Source organism: Telmatherina bonti (genome assembly GCF_933228915.1).
Source record: "Telmatherina bonti genome assembly, chromosome: 11".
NCBI classification, from domain to species: Eukaryota; Metazoa; Chordata; class Actinopteri; order Atheriniformes; family Telmatherinidae; genus Telmatherina; species Telmatherina bonti.
The window spans coordinates 13,007,585-13,015,856 of record NC_136629.1 but is presented as its reverse complement, the minus strand read 5'-3'; positions in this window follow the sequence as shown (position 1 = coordinate 13,015,856).

Genomic DNA, 8,272 nt, shown 5'->3' with positions numbered 1-8,272 from the left:
AGGAGTGTTTTCTGTGTGGGCCTGCAATGGACTGGCGAGCCGTTCATGGTGTACCCTGCCTTTCGCCCAAAAACTGCTGGGATTGGCTCCAACTACCCTGCAACCCTGAATTGGATTAAGCGGTTAGGAAAATGAATGAAACTTTGAATCAAACGTGGAGATTTTTTTTTTAATTTAAATGTTGAAAATTTAGAAGATTTTTTCAAAAATTATTCAACAAAATGAAAGAAACAGATTCAACATCCCAACCTTCTCATTTCATCATATCTCACCTCATCTTGCCTCATCTCAGACAGCAAAAGTGGCCAATAAATCTGAATTCTCGATTTAAATTTGTCCCAACCTGTTCATGAAGTAGATGACTCCAAGTCCCACATTATCAAGCTTTTCACCGTATCTCTAAGGGAGAGCCCAGCCACCCTCCAGAGGAAACTCATTTCAGCTGCCTGTATACGAGATCTCGTTCTTTCGGTCATGACCCACAGCTCATGACCATAGGTGAGGGTAGGAACATAGATCAATTGGTAAATCGAGAGCTTTGCCTTCTGGCTCAGCTTCTTCTTCATCATGACAGACTGGTGCAGAGTCTAAATTACTGCAGATGCTGATCCGCCTGCTGATCTCACACTCCATCTTTCCCTCACTCCTGAACAAGACCCCGAGATATTTAAACTCCTCCACTAGGGACAGGACCCCATTCCAATGTGGAGAGGACAATCCACCCTATTTTGGTTGAGGACCATGGTCTCAGATTGTGATGTGCTGATTCTCATCCCAGCCATTTCAAACTTGGCTGCAAATCGCTCAAGTGAGAGCTGGAGATCACAACCAGATGAAGCTAGCAGGACCACTTCATCTGCAAAAAGCTGAGACCCAATCCTGAGGTCACCAAACTGGATCTCCTCAACACCTCGGCTGCGCCTACAAATTCTGTCCATAAAAGTTATGAACAGAATCGGTGATAAAAGGCAGCCTTGGCAGAGTTCAACACTCACTGAGAACAAATCCGACTTACTGCCGGCAATGCAAACCAAGCTCTGACACCTGTCATACAGGGACCGGACAGCTCATACAAGGGGTCCAATTCCCCATACTCCCTGGGTACCCCCCACAGGAGTTCCCAGAAGACATGGTCAAATGCCTTCTCCAGGTCCACAAAGCAGATGTATACTGGTTGGGCAAACTCCCACGTTCCTTCCAGGACCCCAAAGAGGGTATAGAGATGGTCCACTGTTCTGCGACCGGGACAAAAACAGCACTGCTCCGTAGGACTCAACTATCCTACGGACCCTCCTGTCCAGAACCCTCGACTAGACCTTATCAGGGAGGCTGAAGAGTGTGATCCCCCTGTAGTTGGAGCACTACCTCCGGTCCTCCTTCTTGAAAAGGGGGACCGCTCACCCATTCTGTCAGTCCAGAGCCACTGTCCCCGATGTTCCCGATTTTCATCCTAAAGTGCGATTTATATGCAGGGTGTGGCTATCAGGTATGCACTGCAGGAGGGGGAGGAGAGGAGCTGGGAAAAGAATCTTATGTAATACAAGAAATGAACAACTTTATTTTGGTCCAAACGTTTGGATTGGTCAGAGGTTTTCCAGATTTACAGTAAACTAAGGGGTCCAACTATATTTCTTTTTGCTCATGATTACAAAATATATAGACTATTATCAGGACAAAGAACCATTTCACCCAGAGTTTAATCAAAAATGTCTCTGAGCAAGATTACTTACCCCAGCTTACAGGTCAGCAGCTCCCCATCTCCACTGAACACAGGATTGAAGGAGCACTGCTTCCCCCTCCTGCGGCCCAGAAAGTCCTAATACCAGGTGTACATATGAACACTCTTACATTCAAACAAGTTGTTTGTTCTGGGCAGTCCATGATAAGCACAGAAGTCCAACAACAAAATACCATTTTGGTTCAGGGGGGACCATGCCACCCAATCATTCCCATCCAGGTCTCACTGTCATTGCCCACGTGAGCATTGAAATCCCCCAGCAGAACAAGGGAGTCCCCAGAGGGAGCACCCTCCAACACTCCCTCCAAGGACACCAGAAAGGGTGGGTACTCTGAACTGCTGTTCGGTGCGTAAGCACAAACAACAGTCAGGACCCGTCCCCCCACCCGAAGGCAGAGGGAAGCTACCCTGTCATCTACTGGGGTAAACCCCAACGTGCAGGCCCCAAGCCGGGGGACAATTGGAATGCCCACACCCACTCAGTGCCTCTCACCATGAGCAACTCCAGAGTGGAAGAAGGTCCACCCCTTCTCGAGGGTACTGGTTCCAGGGCCAAGCTATGCGTCGAGGTGAGTCCGACTATATCCAGCCAGACCCGCTCAACCTTGCGCACAAGTTCAGGTTCCTTCCTCGCCAAAGAGATGATGTTGCCGGTCCCTAGAGCCCTTTTCTGCAGTCGAGGATTGCCAGGGTCCCCACCTCTTACTGCCACCCAGCTCACATTGCTGTATCTTCACACACCTTCATGTCTCAGCTTTATTTCCTGAAAACTACCTGAGAAGACATTTATCTGCCTTAACAGACGAATTGAAGGAGAACATGTAGATCATCAATGATGAGATGATCTTCACACTGCACCAACCATCAATCTGAAACACAGTTGGAATGTTGAGACAACATCATTCATCGTCAACACAGCCTTTGATTTAAAAACATAAATTATCTCAGTTTACAGGGTGGATGGAGAAAGAACGTTCTGAGTTCCTGCAACCATCACCTGAGCAGTTGCGTTAAAGTGGATCTGATTTCCATGGTGACTTGGGAGAGAGGATCTCCTGGTGGTTTCCACAGTGACCTGGTAGAATGATCTCCTTTTATGGTGGTATGATGTATGATGTTTTTAATGGTGACCCAGTGGGAAAGATTTCCTGATGATTTCCATGGTGGCCACATGGTTTCAGGTGGGATGATCTCCTGATCTCTCCTGTGGGAGACATGACGGATGTCTCAGGACAGAACAAGGTCCTCCAGCAGCCTTCAGGTCACCTGCAAACTCTCCACCTCCTCCTGAGCATCACCTTGGTGGTAACCTGCAAAGAAAACACACACTCACCTGGTTGGCTCCAATAGGTACAGCAGGTTGTATAGATGTTTCTATTGGCTGATTTGCTTCAGTTGTAAACAAGTCAAAATGTTTATTGATGCAAGACAATCAGGGCAACTCTGTTTAGTTCTATAACCCTCCAGACTGCAGCTCATCTGACAATCAACTGTCAGATCTCTCCACATTACTGACAAACAAGTACACATACCAAGTAAAAGTAGTGTTAGGGTTTTCACTCAGATAGAAGTACAGATGCTACCATTTTTACTCAGAAGTACAGATACCAGGGTTTAAAAAGACCTCTGTAAAAATGCATGTTTCAACTGAAGTCTCCCCCCAAGTATGAAAGTAAATGTACGTAAAAGAAATTAAGTTAAGGATGAAAGCTTCAGCTGCACCACAGATCTATACTAGATGAATCCACCTCCCCAAAAACCTGATTCTATAGGCCGTAATGACAAAAATTTATATTTAAAAGTTAATGTTGGAAAATATGGGATGGTATAGACCAAGAGTGTCCATGTTTGGTTCTGGAGATCAACGATCCTGCAGGTTCCATCCTGCATGTCATCCAGCTCAGCAGAGGTAATCAGACATTACCCCGATCCGGGCATGTTGGAGAAGAGATGCATCTAAAGCCTGCAGGATGATAGATTTCCTGCACTGGTCGTGTTTACTTCAGTCTCCGTTATGGACATCTTTGTACAAGTTTAGAGACCGACTCCAAACGTTTTTTTGAGCTTTTAAAAATGTTCTGAGTTGTGTCTAAATTGTGATTATGAAGTTTTTTCACCACCCTGCGATGGACTGGCGAGCTGTCCAGGGTGTACCCTGCCTGTCGCCCAAAGCCAGCTGGGATAGGCTCCAGCTTCCCCGCGATCCTGAATTGGATTAAAGTTTTTTCACCAAAATCACAAAACCCAAGCTATTTTTTGGACTGTTTCTGCAGTGCATAGGAGCTCATTAGCAAATCTCCTCTGACTTGTGGAGGAAGTCATCGCAGCTAAGTGTCCCCACTCACCATTCGCGTGTGGTAGTATGTTTCTGAACATGCTCGAAACATTCACATGTACCTTTTTTCAGAGTTTCCATAGTTAGAGGAAATTCATATTAATGAAGAATAACTACTTATAATGCAGCAGAATAAAACTGACTCCTACAGTAGGCCTGTAGATGGTCGTTTCTCCCATCAGTTGTTCATGTGATACATGCATTACTGCCAACTGTGTTGGAGATTATTTGCGACTGGGAAATACCCAAAGTATCTGATGCTGTAGCAACGTTACTTATTGACAGTTGTACCGATACTTATTTTATAAAATAGGTCAGTGTTCACATAACCAATGCTGTCAGACTAAAGGCTCTACCGCATCATCAGCCTACCTGTATGAGCCTCACCAGGACTGGAAACAGTGTGCAGAGACCTCATATATCTGTATATCTGTTATGCCTTTGCTGGACTGTCATGTGCAAGGGAGGTTCATCCAACCACATTAAAATTCACTCTGATTTTGCCATTTATCTGGATGTTTTTGAGAATTTTTTAAATGATGACAAGCTAATGGAACAGGAGTAATGAGGTTCTGCAAGAAAAAAAACAGACAGAAATGGGCTTCAAGTAAAAAAGTTAAGGGTCTGTTTAAATCTTACTGAACATCTGAAGAATATTAAATTTTGCCATTTATAATACTGAAAATAAGAAACTCAAACATGCAGAAGCCTTGAGGGATTGATAGACTTCAGGTGATCCTGAAGAAGAAACCATTGCTTTGGATCATCCACATCCTTAAAGTTACCACACCCATTTTTAATCCATATTTTAGCTACAGGTTTATTATCTGGATAAAAAGAAGAAAAAGTCAAACAGATTAAATAAAACAGCATCCTGCAAACCTGCACAGGACCAAGAATATATAGCAAATGAATATGTAAATTAATTAAACTAATTCCTTAAATATATATAGAATAAATATGCATGTTGATACAATTTCTAGGGTCTGATTCACTTGAGTGTATGTAGATTATCCAATATTTTGTGATTTATGTGCAGTTTCCTGCACTTAATTACCTTTAAAACCATTATACTTCTGTACATCTCCTAAAAAAAAAAATCTATTTTTATCCTCTCATAAAAATTTATCTAAACACAAGGCACCTCACTTCATTGTGACAAAAATATTTAGATTTTTACAAATTCAAATAATTTCTATAAATCAGTCACTTTGCTTTAGATGTACTTTTGTTTGATAGAATAAAAAAAAAAAAAAAAGGTTTAACATTTCTTGTTCAGCTTTATCTTAATCCTTCCAGTTCAGATGTCTAACATCTCATCAACATGGAAAATTCTTTAGCAGTCATGTCTTCTGGTGTTTGAGCAAGCTCTGTTAGCATCTGTTACCTCGGTTAGCAACTCTGTCAACATTTGTTACCTCAGTTACCATCTTTTATCTCAGTTAGCATTACTGTTAGCTCTGAGCTAGCATCTCTGTCAGCCTGTTTGCTTTTTGTTGGCATCTCCAAGTATCCAGCATGACGTCTCAGCAGTCGATGGATCAACTCCAGATATGCAGATTTAGCTCTGATCCTTCTTAATTCTAACAGAATCCAGACTATTTGCTGATCAGTCATGTTGACAGTGAACCTGCATGGACAGCTGCTTCATAAGTTTTAACTGCAGACCACTCAGAGTTTTGGCTCCAACTCTCTCTGGTATTGGTAAAAACTTGATGAAGACCTGAAGGTCTCAGAATAAAGATGTCAGAAATGAGCAGGTTGAAGTCAAATGTAAGGTAAGACATTTTTGTATAAAGTGCAGAAAGTGAAAATTCCACAGAGTGTAAGAAATGTTTTTATACTATTTCTGTTCAATCAGAGGACAGCCACACCTGTTTAGTTCTGTTGGTGTCTGCAGGTGGAGGACAGTTGCTCCTGGTTTGTCTTGGATGCAGCAACCTAAATAAATCAAGGTTTTATCTGGACATGAAAGCAGCAGCATCTTCCTGAAGATCATCAGGCTGAACACCAGAACCTGAACCACTGGTCCCAACCTTTGTTTTCTGAATTCATTACATCATTTAACCACTTTTTCCCTAATTGACAATGCAAAAAGAATTCGCGAAAGCATACTTTCTGAAATATATATTTAATTTCTGGGTTGAGAGTAACTAAAATTGTATAAAATGCATTTATAATTTTTAATTGACAAGATAGTTTTTAAAAAACAAAAAATGGAAAAACCAAATACCTTCCTAATTTTCACACCTCCTGCCAAAAAATTAAGTTTTTCTGAATTTAGATCATTTTACAAAGCATAAAAATCCAAATTAACCAGATAAAGCAGCTTCATTTATAAAACTCGTTCAAACTATAGTTTTACACTTATAAAAAAAAACAAAGAACCCTCAAGGCTTTTCCACACAAACTGAATTTCATCCGAATAAAACTATTTATGTTCCCATAAATGCGTACGTCCATTTCAAATGTTCGACATCATTGTCCTCAAAATTCCATGCGTCTTTCCTACTGCCAGGTTGTTAAGCCAGTTCATTGATCAGTTATGATTCGGGTTGGTAAAGTACTGCACTGCTACAAAGTTCCTCACTGATGTAAAGATTTACTCTGGTCAAGTATCAGTCCTGGTTCTGCTGAATATCACTGCTGCATTTGATACTCTAGATCAGCAGTCTCCAGCTCCAGTCCTTGTGAGCTGCTACCATCTAACAGGTTTTAATGTTCCCCGCTGCAACACACTTGATTCAATGAAAAGTTTCTTCAGCCATGCGTGTCATCTTCTGCACCTGCCTGTTAATGAGCCATTGATTTGGGAAATTGTCCATCTGTCTATGTATCTGTCTTCTGGATATAGCAAAAGTGGGACTGATTTTGCACAAAATTTTTAACGGAATCAATGTCAACAGGAACATTGATGAAATCAGAGAAGGCATGTTGACAGCGTTATCAGAGCCAGTTGCGAGCTGTGGAAGTGTCACTTTGTCGCTGCTACTTAATTCTGACTTTTTATCACTATGGCTGAGAGTCTTATTTTTCTCTTCTTCTTCAAGCTAGCAGCTAGCTGCAGAAGCAGATCTAGAGCTCCTAAACAAGTTCAAGTCTTTTCTAGAATAGGGTGTACCCTGGTCAATCAGTACAATATTGTCATCACTTGATGTATCCTTGTTTTCGCCATCCTAAGCTTGTTTTAGAATCTTCATAATTTATTCACAAGCTCACATCACACTTAGTTTGCATAGACAGAAAATCTGATCTAACCTCTGAAATGGTTGCAATTTCATTTTATTTGCGTCAGTCCCAGAGTGTAAAGGGCTTAAAGATCCCTTTCTGCTCCCTTATGTACGGAAACAGCGACGCCTGTTTCAAACGCTGAAATACATCTGTTTTCATACTTTTACGCATGTTTTATGTTGCGATGATTGTTGATATATCCACTTAGGGGCAGTGCTAAGGTCAGTTAACTTTTACTTCCCGGCATTGGGTTCAGACACTATTGGTGATGATTATGCATCACTAGAAACCACACAGCCGAAACTCACCCTTTCTTCAAAAGCTCCCGGCATTTCTACAGTTGTCCTGGTCATCTTCATTCTTCTGCTTCTTTTTTATCTTCTTTGCTGGCTCAGCTATGCTGCTCAACACTGCCCCTGTGGTTTCTAGTAGGGCTGTACACCAACAGTTTCGTCTTGATACAATACATATTTGTTGTATATCATTTCAATGTTATCACATATCGTAAATTCAGTCATTATCTGATTTCAATTTAATTTCATTTAGGATCTATTGACCAATATGAAACCATATTACAGGTAATCGAACAGTTATTTCCATTCATATCAAAAAGCAAGTAGAATATTGTACATTTTTAATTCCTGAGGTCAAGTATTTAAATTAATTTAGATTTTTTTTAAAAATGGTTTCTTTATAAGACTAGTAGAAACTAGTAATAAGTGATAAACAATGGACCAGAGAAACTCAAAACACAGCTATTTTCAAAATAAGTGTTTGTTAAATAGTTACTGCATCAATTTTTTAACAATGTATCAATTCAGATGGATGTATTACATCGTTTACTGCATCAAGCAATGGGAAAAGGACCAAATGACGCATAAACAATGCAGGAGAGGAACAAAACCTAGTCTGTCTGCGTGTCAATCTTCTGTGTCAGGCATAAATGGAATTTTAGACTAAACTAGTCC